The sequence below is a fragment of the Notolepis coatsorum genome (genome assembly GCF_963971535.1).
Source record: "Notolepis coatsorum genome assembly, contig: SCAFFOLD_2476, whole genome shotgun sequence".
In the NCBI taxonomy this organism is placed as follows: Eukaryota; Metazoa; Chordata; class Actinopteri; order Aulopiformes; family Paralepididae; genus Notolepis; species Notolepis coatsorum.
Window position 1 is genome coordinate 10,001 of NW_028171814.1, and position 14,981 is coordinate 24,981.

At 41.3% G+C, this 14,981-nt stretch overlaps 1 pseudogene across 1 annotated transcript in view; it reads left to right on the forward strand.

The window, feature by feature from the left end:
- The window catches only part of LOC311248175 (thyroglobulin-like), a 22,652-nt pseudogene extending 7,950 nt beyond the window's left edge, over positions 1-14,702 (forward strand). Inside the window, exons 7-16 of the transcript XR_014621026.1 lie at positions 1,042-1,147; positions 3,383-3,516; positions 4,443-4,548; positions 5,919-6,052; positions 7,183-7,288; positions 8,685-8,818; positions 9,916-10,011; positions 11,401-11,534; positions 11,997-12,120; positions 14,572-14,702. The product of XR_014621026.1 is annotated as a thyroglobulin-like (transcript). The remainder of the gene's footprint in view (positions 1-1,041; positions 1,148-3,382; positions 3,517-4,442; positions 4,549-5,918; positions 6,053-7,182; positions 7,289-8,684; positions 8,819-9,915; positions 10,012-11,400; positions 11,535-11,996; positions 12,121-14,571) is intronic.
- The last annotated feature ends 279 nt before the right edge of the window (positions 14,703-14,981 follow it).

Here is a 14,981-nt window from a genome sequence, read left to right on the forward strand (position 1 = left end):
ACAGCCAATTGTATCAGTGTGAGAGGCCAGCCAAGCTGATAGCAACGCCGGGAGCTGGATTCGAACAGGCGAATCCTAGTGTCTCCCGGTGTTGATGACGAACGTAATATCCGTGCGCCACCTGCCCCCCCCCCCCCCCCCCCCCCCCCTAATATTTTTTTTTATTTTTATTTATTTATTTTTTCATTCCATTTGGGCTGTGGGGGGTGCTTAATGTCTGAAGGAGTCGACTGAAGGCTTCTTGTCCTCTGCAAAAGCATGCAATTGGTCCACTGATGGATACATCTTGATATTTTGTCTATAGTCTAGTGTGTTCATTAGATGGGTGAAATCCTCTTTCAGTGCCTCTGTGCCTGTTTTCTTAGGCAGTTAGCCTCTGGTATGCGTGCCACGCTTCTAGGCCTCTTTTCTTTTGGAAAGAATGATAAAAAACAAAAGATATATATCATAATTTTTTTTCTTTTCTTTTTTTAATATATTCGACTAAGAGGTTGGCCAGTCGACTATGGCTCCTTTCGACCGATTAGTCGACTAATCAACTTATAGGGGTCAGCCCTATTACATTGTATATAGCGCTTTTTCTAGACACTCAAAGCGCTCCCCACAATGTCGGGTGGAAATGGCCTCCTTCACCACCACTGGTAGCACCCAACCTTGGGCTATACGCAGGCTCAATGGCTGCCATACACACTGGCACCCAGCACACATCATACTGACTACACAATGGCTGAACGGATCAGGAGACAGGGGTTGATATCAGCCAATTAAGGGGAAGGGATGATTAGGTGGCCTTGATGTCAGAGACCTGATTGGGAATTTGGCCAGGAACGTCGGGGAGCCCCCCTACTCTTTGCGATAGGCGTCCTGGGTTCTTTAACGACCAAATTCAGTCAGGACCTCGGTTTAGCGTCTCATCCGAAGGACGGACTTCTCTCCTAGATAGATTGTCATTGTCAACTAGATATATTCGATAGACAGACAATTGTTGGTGGTGTTATTTAGATATTTGTGTTAATATTATTGTGTTATTGTGTATTCCAGTGTCACGGCTCTACTGGTCATTGTTGGTGTGTGGACGATAGGGGACAGGAGAGAACAGGAACCAGAACTCCACCTGGAACCTCTCCTACTGACTGCCACAAACCAGGTGAGAACAGACAGACAGACAGACAGACAGACAGACAGACAGACAGACAGACAGACAGACAGACAGACAGACAGACAGACAGACAGACAGACAGACAGACAGACAGACAGACAGACAGACAGACAGACAGACAAGACAGACAGACAGACAGACAGACAGACAGACAGACAGACAGACAGACAGACAGACAGACAGACAGACAGACAGACAGACAGACAGAAAGACAGACAGACAGACCATAGTTGTGGCCATAGTTAACTGTGATTAATTGCATATTAAGCACACATTTTCTATCTGTTAAAAATGTACCTTAAATGGATATTTACTCCACATGTATTTCTAATATATTTTATTTGTTAATTCCTTGTTTATTCAATAACAATTTTCAACAAGTTGCATTTTTTTTTTTTTTTTTTTATTGATATTTTTGTACAAATCTTTCCATTATTCACAATGTATCTTTTCACAGCATAGTATCCAACATCCAAGATTCGCCTTTTTCGTTTTTGTAGCAACATACAAAACAAACATGTAAGAGACTCATACAAACACATTAATAACTGACATGAAAAAAAAAAAAAAAAACACTTACAAAAAAAAAACATACTATACATTGTGCATATACATCCCTGTTATATATATATATATATATACGTCATACGTTACATGTAGGCCGATCTACCTGCGGGCAGGTATGTGCTGCATCTTTTCTTTTCTTTTTTTTCTTTTTCTTTTTCCTTTTTTACTTTTTTCCACGTTTCAGCTACGTATGTGTGTGTCTCCTATATACTTGTGTATCCCCCTATGTGTCAGTGAAAGCCTATATCTCAACTATGTGTATATGTAGGTGTATGTATGTCTATTTCCTATACATGAGTATGTGCATGTATGTGTGCCCCTGACGTGTATACCTTATCCTTGTGTATATGAGTGCGTGTAAACCTATTATGTACACATATGAATATGTGTATCCTAGATACTTGTATGTGGCTATATCTGCGCACATGTGAGTGTGATAGAGACATTGACCATTCCATAGACACCCCATCCGGACATAAAATATATGTACATATATACATAATATATCACAGAGCACAAGTATCATCAGATCAAATCCCCTTTTTCATATTCATCCTTGATAATATTGTATTCCCATCTTAATCATTTGTCCTCAGGTCGTTCAGTCAGGTGTAGAAAACTGTCCCATATCTCAGCGAAAATATCCTCTCTCCCTGCGACTCTATACGTCACCCTTTCATATGATGCTGTCCGAAACATTAGTTCCGTCCATTCTTTAAAAGTAATATCAACAGGTGATTTCCAATGTCGTAATGCAATTCTACATCCTGATATCATGGCCATTCTATACCACATTCCCCGGTATTTAGGCAGCTTAATCCCTTTCGGTACTATACCCAAAACACATGCCATTGGGGCGTTATTTATCTTCACATTCAGGACCTTACTTAGGAATATCACAATTTGATCCCACATTTTCCGGACCTTCTCACATTCGTACAACATGTGCAGTAAAGTGCCTGTCTCCTTCTCACATCTCCAGCAGATGTCACTGTCCCTTAATTTCAGTCTGGCCAGTTTACTGGGCGTCCAATAGCTTCTGTTCAGTACTTTGTAAAAAATAAGTTGTGATTGCGCCTCCCTAGAGAATTTACTCCATTTGGATACCAGTTTCTCCCACATTTCCTCAGTAATCTCCTCATGTACATCGTTCTCCCAGCTCAATCTCAAACCCGCCAATTTGGGTGCATTGTATTCTCTTATAACATCATAAAATCTTGACGCACCGCCTTTCCTGCGCCATCCTTTATAGAATATTTCTTGAATTGCAGTAATTGGGCCGCACTTTGGTCCTCCTATTGATGACGATATACAATGTCTAATCTGTAGGAATTTATAAAAGTTTTTATTAAGTTGCATTATTTGTAAACTATTTATATATTTGTTCATTCCTTTTTATTTAACAGCTTGTACATTTGTTAACCCCTCTGTTTTAGTTCTTTTTTATATTCATTAAGAACATGTATATTTATTAATGAATCATTCTACATTTGCTAATGTATTATACATGTTATTTATTTGTATTATTTGTATGTATGTTATGCGTCAGAAAAAATTGTGGCGTTAATACGCATTTGCGTTAATACATTATTAACGCGCTAACTTTGACAGCCCTCATTTGTATATTATCTGTTAATTTATTCCTTTCCTCTCCAGATGAGCCAGTGGCTGCCAGGACCCAGTGTGAGCAGCACAGACACAGAATCCAGACCTCCACCCCTGAAGGGTATCCTCCCCCAGGAGCCTTTGTACCACAGTGTGACGGACAGGGACAATACACACCACAACAGGTACACCCCTGACTGAGTGCTCTCATAGAGAGAGAGATAGATAGATAGATAGATAGATAGATAGATAGATAGATAGATAGATAGATAGATAGATAGATAGATAGATAGATAGATAGATAGATAGATAGATAGACAGACAGACAGACAGACAGACAGACAGACAGACAGACAGACAGACAGACAGACAGACAGACAGACAGACAGACAGACAGACAGACAGACAGACAGACAGACAGACAGACAGACAGACAGACAGACAGACAGACAGACAGACAGACAGACAGACAGACAGACAGATAGATAGATAGATAGATAGATAGATAGATAGATAAGACATTATTATTATTATTATTATTATTGTGGATGTTGTAATTATTGTCAACATAGTAGTAGTAATAGTAATAGTAATAGTAGTAGTAATAGTATTGTTGTTATTATTATTATTTAGTAGTGGTAGTAATCATGCAGTTCATTGTCAACTAGATATATTTGATAGACAGACAATTGTTGGTGGTGTTATTTAGATATTTGTGTTAATATTAGGGATGTCCGATATTATCGGCCGATATCATCGGCCTACCGATATCATAGGCCGATATTGGCATTAAAATGTGATATCGGAAAATATCGGTATCGGTTTAAATATTTTTTTACATTTATTTAACCTTTATTTACCCAGGAAAGCAAGTAAGAACAAATTCTGATTTTATTTATTGTCAAAAGTATGCATAATGTTGTGTTAATTCCACAACAAGAGATATGTAATGTTAATTACCTGAAATTATTCAAATATTTGGGGGGGGGGGAACCCTGCATATATCGGTATCGGTTGATATCGGTATCGGAAATTAAGAGTTGGACAATATCGGTATATCGGTATCGGTAAAAAAGCCAATATCGAGCATTAATATTATTGTGTATTCCAGTGTCACGGCTCTACTGGTCATTGTTGGTGTGTGGACGATAGGGGACAGGAGAGAACAGGAACCAGAACTCCACCTGGAACCTCTCCTACTGACTGCCACAAACCAGGTGAGAACAGACAGACAGACAGACAGACAGACAGACAGACAGACAGACAGACAGACAGACAGACAGACAGACAGACAGACAGACAGACTGACTGACTGACTGACTGACTGACTGACTGACTGACTGACTGACTGACTGACTGACTGACTGACTGACTGACTGACTGACTGACTGACTGACTGACTGACTTAATATTTATTAAGAACATGTACATTTATTAATTAATCCTTCTATAATTGCTAATGTATTTTACACATTATTAATCCCTCTACATTTCTAATGTATTATACACATGTATTATGTATTAATGAATCCTTCTACTTTTGCTAATATATCAAATATACGTATGTACAGTTGATAATACCACCTGTATATTTGTTAATATTTGTATTAGGGCTCTCAATTGACAAAAATATTTAATGACGATTAATCGCATGATTGTCCATAGTTAACTGTGATTAATTGCATATTAAGCACACATTTTCTATCTGTTAAAAATTTACCTTAAATGGATATTTACTCCACATGTATTTCTAATATATTCTATTTGTTAATTCCTTGTTTATTCAATAACAATTTTCAACAAGTTGCATTATTTGTAAACTTTATATATTTGTTCATTCCTTTTTATTTAACAGCTTGTACATTTGTTAACCCCTCTGTTTTAGTATTTTTTTATATTCATTAAGAACATGTATATTTATTAATGAATCATTCTACATTTGCTAATGTATTATACATGTTATTTATTTGTATTATTTGTATGTATGTTATGCGTCAGAAAAATGTGTGGCGTGGGCGGCTAGGTGGCGCAGTGGGCAAGGCGCTCGCCACCAACGCAGGAGATGCTGGGTTCGAGCCCAGCTCTCGGCGTTTGCTACCAGCTTGGCTGGTCGTTCATACTAATACAATTGGCAGTATTAGGGGGTGGGAGGCTGGTGGGTGGGGATCGGACGTTGTGGACAGAGACTCCTACAGGTCGGTTGGTGCGCCTGCGCAGTAGAATCAGGAAGCGACTGGGGCGGCGTGTCCCTCCCACGCAGACCCCCGCCGCTGAGAGATCGCGCTGCGCAGGTGAAAAGATGCGACGGCTGCTTCCTCGAGTACCGGAGGGGACACATGATGCAAGGCTTGGTCCACATTGCAGTCGACCTGTGGGAGGCATGGCCTAACAGCGTTCGAGACAGGGGAGGGTAGAATTGGACGATACGAAATTGGGGACGGGAGAAAAATAGAAAAATGGGGAGAAAAAGTAGATAAAAAAAAAAATTGTGGCGTTAATACGCATTTGCGTTAATACATTATTAACGCGCTAACTTTGACAGCCCTCATTTGTATATTATCTGTTAATTTATTCCTTTCCTCTCCAGATGAGCCAGTGGCTGCCAGGACCCAGTGTGAGCAGCACAGACACAGAATCCAGACCTCCACCCCTGAAGGGTTTCCTCCCCCAGGAGCCTTTGTACCACAGTGTGACGGACAGGGACAATACACACCACAACAGGTACACCCCTGACTGACTGCTCTCATAGAGAGAGAGAGAGAGAGAGAGAGAGAGAGATAGATAGATAGATAGATAGATAGATAGATAGATAGATAGATAGATAGATAGAGAGAGAGAGAGAGAGAGAGAGAGAGAGAGAGAGAGAGAGAGAGAGAGAGAGAGAGAGAGAGAGATAGAGAGAGAGAGAGAGAGAGAGAGAGAGAGAGATGGATGGATGGATGGATGGATGGATGGATGGATGGATGGATGGATGGATGGATGGATGGATGGATGATTTTGATTTGATTTTATTAGGGATCCCCATTAGCTGGTGCGATAGCAACCAGCTAGTCTTCCTGGGGTCCACACACAAAAAAACATACAAAAACAATCACTATTGCAAAAACAAAATTATTAAAAGTCAGTACACACAATGCATAATGAACCTACTGTAACAATTAAGATAGCTAAAATTACATTAGTGTAAAACAAAAACAAAAATTACTTTACAGTGTTAAAAACTATTTAAAAACTATTTAAGATTCTTTTAAAAAGTGAATCTACTGTAAATGCAGCAGAGGTTCCGAGGCAGGCCATTCCACAGAGTTAATGCTCTAAAAATAAAAGATCTCCCCAAAGCGCTGGTTCTAGGACCTGGCAATTCAAGCTGCCCACTACTGGAACCTCTAGTGTAATGCTCGTGCACAGTATTACTAAAAACAATCTGATGGATGGATGGATGGATGGATGGATGGATGGATGGATGGATGGATGGATGGATGGATGGATGGATGAATGGATGGATGGATGGATGGATGGATGGATGGATAGATAAGATGTAATTATTATTATTATTATTATTATTATTATTATTATTATTATTATTATTATTATTATTATTATTATTATTATTATTATTATTATTGTGGATGTTGTAATTATTGTCAACATAGTAGTAGTAGTAGTAGTAGTAGTAGTAGTAGTAGTAGTAGTAGTAGTAGTAGTAGTAGTAGTAGTAGTAGTAGTAGTAGTATTGTTGTTGTTGTATTATTTAGTAGTGGTAGTAATCATGCAGTTCATTGTCAACTAGATATATTTTATTATATAGACAGATATTTGTGTTAATATTATTGTGTTATTGTGTATTCCAGTGTCACGGCTCTACTGGTCATTGTTGGTGTGTGGACGATAGGGGACAGGAGAGAACAGGAACCAGAACTCCACCTGGAACCTCTCCTACTGACTGCCACAAACCAGGTGAGAACAGACAGACAGACAGACAGACAGACAGACAGACAGACAGACAGACAGACAGACAGACAGACAGACAGACAGACAGACAGACAGACAGACAGACAGACAGACAGACAGACAGACAGACAGACAGACAGACAGACAGACAGACAGACAGACAGACTGACTGACTGACTGACTGACTGACTGACTGACTGACTGACTGACTGACTGACTGACTTAATATTTATTAAGAACATGTACATTTATTAATTAATCCTTCTATAATTGCTAATGTATTTTACACATTATTAATCCTTCTACATTTCTAATGTATTATACACATGTATATGTATTAATGAATCCTTCTATTTTTGCTAATATATCAAATATACGTATGTACAGTTGATAATACCACCTGTATATTTGTTAATATTTGTATTAGGGCTCTCAATTGACAAAAATATTTAATCACGATTAATCGCATGATTGTCCATAGTTAACTGTGATTAATTGCATATTAAGCACACATTTTCTATCTGTAAAAAATTTACCTTAAATGGATCTTTTCTCCACATGTATTTCTAATATATTTTATTTGTTAATTCCTTGTTTATTCAATAACAATTTTCAACAAGTTGCATTATTTGTAAACTTTATATATTTGTTCATTCCTTTTTATTTAACAGCTTGTACATTTGTTAACCCCTCTGTTTTAGTATTTTTTTTATTCATTAAGAACATGTATATTTATTAATGAATCATTCTACATTTGCTAATGTATTATACATGTTATTTATTTGTATTATTTGTATGTATGTTATGCGTCAGAAAAATGTGTGGCGTGGGCGGCTAGGTGGCGCAGTGGGCAAGGCGCTCGCCACCAACGCAGGAGATGCTGGGTTCGAGCCCAGCTCTCGGCGTTTGCTACCAGCTTGGCTGGTCGTTCATACTAATACAATTGGCAGTATTAGGGGGTGGGAGGCTGGTGGGTGGGGATCGGACGTTGTGGACAGAGACTCCTACAGGTCGGTTGGTGCGCCTGCGCAGTAGAATCAGGAAGCGACTGGGGCGGCGTGTCCCTCCCACGCAGACCCCCGCCGCTGAGAGATCGCGCTGCGCAGGTGAAAAGATGCGACGGCTGCTTCCTCGAGTACCGGAGGGGACACATGATGCAAGGCTTGGTCCACATTGCAGTCGACCTGTGGGAGGCATGGCCTAACAGCGTTCGAGACAGGGGAGGGTAGAATTGGACGATACGAAATTGGGGACGGGAGAAAAATAGAAAAATGGGGAGAAAAAGTAGATAAAAAAAAAAATTGTGGCGTTAATACGCATTTGCGTTAATACATTATTAACGCGCTAACTTTGACAGCCCTCATTTGTATATTATCTGTTAATTTATTCCTTTCCTCTCCAGATGAGCCAGTGGCTGCCAGGACCCAGTGTGAGCAGCACAGACACAGAATCCAGACCTCCACCCCTGAAGGGTTTCCTCCCCCAGGAGCCTTTGTACCACAGTGTGACGGACAGGGACAATACACACCACAACAGGTACACCCCTGACTGACTGCTCTCATAGAGAGAGAGAGAGAGAGAGAGAGAGAGAGATAGATAGATAGATAGATAGATAGATAGATAGATAGATAGATAGATAGATAGATAGAGAGAGAGAGAGAGAGAGAGAGAGAGAGAGAGAGAGAGAGAGAGAGAGAGAGAGAGAGAGAGAGAGAGAGAGAGAGAGAGAGAGAGATGGATGGATGGATGGATGGATGGATGGATGGATGGATGGATGGATGGATGGATGGATGGATGGATGGATGGATGGATGGATGGATGATTTTGATTTGATTTTATTAGGGATCCCCATTAGCTGGTGCGATAGCAACCAGCTAGTCTTCCTGGGGTCCACACACAAAAAACATACAAAAACAATCACTATTGCAAAACAAAATTATTAAAAGTCAGTACACACAATGCATAATGAACCTACTGTAACAATTAAGATAGCTAAAATTACATTAGTGTAAAACAAAAACAAAAATTACTTTACAGTGTTAAAAACAATTTAAAAACTATTTAAGATTCTTTTAAAAAGTGAATCTACTGTAAATGCAGCAGAGGTTCCGAGGCAGGCCATTCCACAGAGTTAATGCTCTAAAAATAAAAGATCTCCCCAAAGCGCTGGTTCTAGGACCTGGCAATTCAAGCTGCCCACTACTGGAACCTCTAGTGTAATGCTCGTGCACAGTATTACTAAAAACAATCTGATGGATGGATGGATGGATGGATGGATGGATGGATGGATGGATGAATGGATGGATGGATGGATGGATGGATGGATGGATAGATAGATAAGATGTAATTATTATTATTATTATTATTATTATTATTATTATTATTATTATTATTATTATTGTGGATGTTGTAATTATTGTCAACATATGTAGTAGTAGTAGTAGTAGTAGTAGTAGTAGTAGTAGTAGTAGTAGTAGTAGTAGTAGTAGTAGTAGTAGTAGTAGTAGTAGTAGTATTGTTGTTGTTGTATTATTTAGTAGTGGTAGTAATCATGCAGTTCATTGTCAACTAGATATATTTTATTATATAGACAGATATTTGTGTTAATATTATTGTGTTATTGTGTATTCCAGTGTCACGGCTCTACTGGTCATTGTTGGTGTGTGGACGATAGGGGACAGGAGAGAACAGGACACCTGGAACCTCTCCTACTGACTGCCACAAACCAGGTGAGAACAGACAGACAGACAGACAGACAGACAGACAGACAGACAGACAGACAGACAGACAGACAGACAGACAGACAGACAGACAGACAGACAGACAGACAGACAGACAGACAGACTGACTGACTGACTGACTGACTGACTGACTGACTGACTGACTGACTGACTGACTGACTGACTGACTGACTGACTGACTGACTGACTGACTTAATATTTATTAAGAACATGTACATTTATTAATTAATCCTTCTATAATTGCTAATGTATTTTACACATTATTAATCCTTCTACATTTCTAATGTATTATACACATGTATATGTATTAATGAATCCTTCTATTTTTGCTAATATATCAAATATACGTATGTACAGTTGATAATACCACCTGTATATTTGTTAATATTTGTATTAGGGCTCTCAATTGACTAAAATATTTAATCACGATTAATCGCATGATTGTCCATAGTTAACTGTGATTAATTGCATATTAAGCACACATTTTCTATCTGTAAAAAATTTACCTTAAATGGATCTTTTCTCCACATGTATTTCTAATATATTTTATTTGTTAATTCCTTGTTTATTCAATAACAATTTTCAACAAGTTGCATTATTTGTAAACTTTATATATTTGTTCATTCCTTTTTATTTAACAGCTTGTACATTTGTTAACCCCTCTGTTTTAGTATTTTTTTATATTCATTAAGAACATGTATATTTATTAATGAATCATTCTACATTTGCTAATGTATTATACATGTTATTTATTTGTATTATTTGTATGTATGTTATGCGTCAGAAAAATGTGTGGCGTGGGCGGCTAGGTGGCGCAGTGGGCAAGGCGCTCGCCACCAACGCAGGAGATGCTGGGTTCGAGCCCAGCTCTCGGCGTTTGCTACCAGCTTGGCTGGTCGTTCATACTAATACAATTGGCAGTATTAGGGGGTGGGAGGCTGGTGGGTGGGGATCGGACGTTGTGGACAGAGACTCCTACAGGTCGGTTGGTGCGCCTGCGCAGTAGAATCACGAAGCGACTGGGGCGGCGTGTCCCTCCCACGCAGACCCCCGCTGCTGAGAGATCGCGCTGCGCAGGTGAAAAGATGCGACGGCTGCTTCCTCGAGTACCGGAGGGGACACATGATGCAAGGCTTCGTCCACATTGCAGTCGACCTGTGGGAGGCATGGCCTAACAGCGTTCGAGACAGGGGAGGGTAGAATTGGACGATACGAAATTGGGGACGGGAGAAAAATAGAAAAATGGGGAGAAAAAGTAGATAAAAAAAAAGAAAAATTGTGGCGTTAATACGCATTTGCGTTAATATATTATTAACGCGCTAACTTTGACAGCCCTCATTTGTATATTATCTGTTAATTTATTCCTTTCCTCTCCAGATGAGCCAGTGGCTGCCAGGACCCAGTGTGAGCAGCACAGACACAGAATCCAGACCTCCACCCCTGAAGGGTTTCCTCCCCCAGGAGCCTTTGTACCACAGTGTGACGGACAGGGACAATACACACCACAACAGGTACACCCCTGACTGACTGCTCTCATAGAGAGAGAGAGAGAGAGAGAGAGAGAGAGAGAGAGAGAGAGAGAGATAGATAGATAGATAGATAGATAGATAGATAGATAGATAGATAGATAGATAGATAGATAGATAGATAGATAGATAGATAGATAGATAGATAGATAGATAGATAGATAGATAGATAGATAGACGGACGGACGGACGGACGGACGGACGGACGGACGGATGGATAGAAGATAGATAGATAGATAGATAGATAGATAGATAGATAGATAGATAGATAGATAGATAGATAGATAGATAGATAGATAGATAGATAGATAGATAGATAGATAGATAGATAGATAGATAGATAGATAGATAGATAGATAGATAGATAGATAAGACGTTATTATTATAATTGTTGGTGGTGTTATTTAGATATTTGTGTTAATATTATTGTATTATTGTGTATTCCAGTGTCACGGCTCTACTGGTCATTGTTGGTGTGTGGACGATAGGGGGCAGGAGAGAACAGGAACCAGAACTCCACCTGGAACCTCTCCTACTGACTGCCGCCAAGCCAGGCCCGACAGACAACCAGGTGAGAACAGACTGACTGACAGTTTGGTAGTTTTTAGTAGTTCTTGTCATTTTTCTCTTAGATTGCTGTCCAACTATCTGTTCTTCACATCCTCTTCTCAAATACTCTCTCTCCCTCTCTCTGTTTCTCTCTCTCCCTGCCTGTTTTTTCTCTCTCTCTCTCTCTCTCTCTCTCTCTCTCTCTCTCTCTCTCTCTCTATATATATATATATATATATATATATATATTCCAGTGTAAACAGGGCTTCAGTCTTAACTTTAAGTGGTTTCTGGTTTAGAATGTTAGTAAAGGGATTTAATCAAGTAAATAGAGAGAGAGAGAGAGAGAGAGAGAGAGAGAGAGAGAGAGAGAGAGAGAGAGAGAGAGAGAGAGAGGGAGAGAGAGAGAGAGAGAGAGAGAGAGAGAGAGGGAGAGAGAGAGAGAGAGAGAGTGTGTGTGTGTGTGTGTGTGTGTGTGTGTGTGTGTGTGTGTGTGTGTGTGGCACCTCTCAGGTTGTATATTAAGCTGTAATTTCACTCTGAGACCGTTTTTGATGCATTTGATTTTGTTTCCCAGGGGCCCTTATATATTCATAGCAGAACACAATGGCCTTATATGGTCATAACTGAACACATATGGCCTTATATGATCGATTGCCTATTTAGAGGCTACATGAAATACATGTTAGTGGTGCTGATGGTCTGAGGACTGAAACATGTTAGTACTAGTGCTGATTATGCTAATGAAGGCTCGGTCCCCCATGGTGCAGAGCCTGGTACTGCAGGGGACCTGGAGGAGACGCAGGCTGCGTGTATCGCTTCCGCAACGGAATTCGCTTTCCGGGTTCCTCTGATTGGCCGCGACCCCCACGTGACCCGCCCCCCTATCCGCGGACTCGCTCGCTTCCTCAATTTATACGCATGGAAGTGTTGACTGAATTAATGACAAACAAATAAAAAAATCGCGATTTACCCGCTGGCTACACAGTGTGTGTGGTGTGTGGTTGACACAGTGACTGCATGTAGTCACTGTGTGTTGATGTTGTAGCCACCTCCTCAGAGGCAGGAATACTTAGTTCCCCCTTAAGCTCCAGGAGAGAGGGGAAAGGCTGAAAACCCGCAGTTCTTGCCCGCCTGATGGGAGCCGAATCCCTGCATCCGATTTGTCTGATGAATACCCCCAAACATGGAGGTCCCCGAATGCATGGAAGTATTGATTGCGCCGTAACAAATCATTAAAAGAAGATACCGTTAACTGGAATATGTTGTGCCTTTACACATATGTTGGATTATGTAATTGGTTTGTCATGACAAACAAATAAAATATCGCGTCGTTCTATATGAATTGAAAATGGGGGACCCTGATGTAAACAAGACAAACGTCTTTCTCAGGTCTGCATCCCCTTGACAATTGTGTGTATTGAGCCGTACTGTATTGTACCCATTCTGCAATCTGTTAAATAAAGTTTTCATTCATTCATTCATTCATTCAGTCAATACTTCCATGCGTATAAATTGAGGAAGCGAGCGAGTCCGCGGCCGCTCTCTGCCGCGCGCGGCAGCGGCAGAGCGGTGGATAGGGGGGCGGGTCACGTGGGGGTCGCGGCCAATCAGAGGAAACCGAATTCCGTTGCGGAAGCGATACACACGCGAGCAGCCTACCTGCAGGTCTGAGGGCCCCCCAGGGTGTAGAGCCTGGTACTGCAGGGGACCCAGAGGAGGAGCAGGCTGCCTGCAGGTCTGAGGGCCCCCCCAGGGTGTAGAGCCTGGTACTGCAGGGGACCCAGAGGAGGAGCAGGCTGCCTGCAGGTCTGAGGGCCCCCCAGGGTGTAGAGCCTGGTACTGCAGGGGACCCAGAGGAGGAGCAGGCTGCCTGCAGGTCTGAGGGTGCGGGTGGAGGATTATTGTGGAGCGATGAGTTCCTGACGGTAGAGGGGTGCGTGTCCGTTTATGCAGTTATGGGTGAGCGTCAGGATTTTGTTGTTGATCCGGGATGAGACGGGGGGAGCCAGTGTAGTGAGTGGAGGATGGGGGGGGGTTACATGCTCGTGTTCACGGACCCTCCTCATCAGGATCCTGCATGGCAGCAGCGCCGTTCTGTCGAGTGATGTCACGTGTCGAGTGACGTCATCCGATTCCAATCCACTTGATTTATAAAGCAGCACATTTAAAAACAACAAAGTTGACCAAAGTGCTGTACAAGTCCCCACAAAACATAAGATAAAACACAAGGACGTAAAAATGTAATAAAAGCACACAATAAAAACAAGTACAACGTGTCACGTAAAAAGGCAGGTCTCTCAAAAAACGGTTTAAAACACCGAAAAAGCAAATAGATGTGTTTTGAGGCGTGGTTTGAACACCTGCAGAGTGGGGGCCCGTTGAGTGATGTCATGTTGAGTGATGTCATGTTGAGTGATGTCATGTTGAGTGTTTCTTGACTCAGGGTGTGTTTGTTTTCCGCTCCCTCCAGACCCCTGTGGCCCCCACCCAGCGTGCGGAGACCGTGTGCGAGAGGTGGAGAGCCAGTCTGATGGAGCACTACGGGGGAAACCCCGCCCCCCAAAACTACCTGCCACAGTGTGACACTGATGGACAGTTCAGGTACACACACACACACACACACACACACACACACACACTCACACACACACACACACACACACACACACACACACACACACACACACTCACACACACACACACACACACACACACACACACACACACACACACACACACTCACACACACACACACACACACACACACACACACACACACACACACACTCACACACACACACACACACACACACACACACACACACACACACACACACACACACACACACACACACACACACACACACACACACACAGATA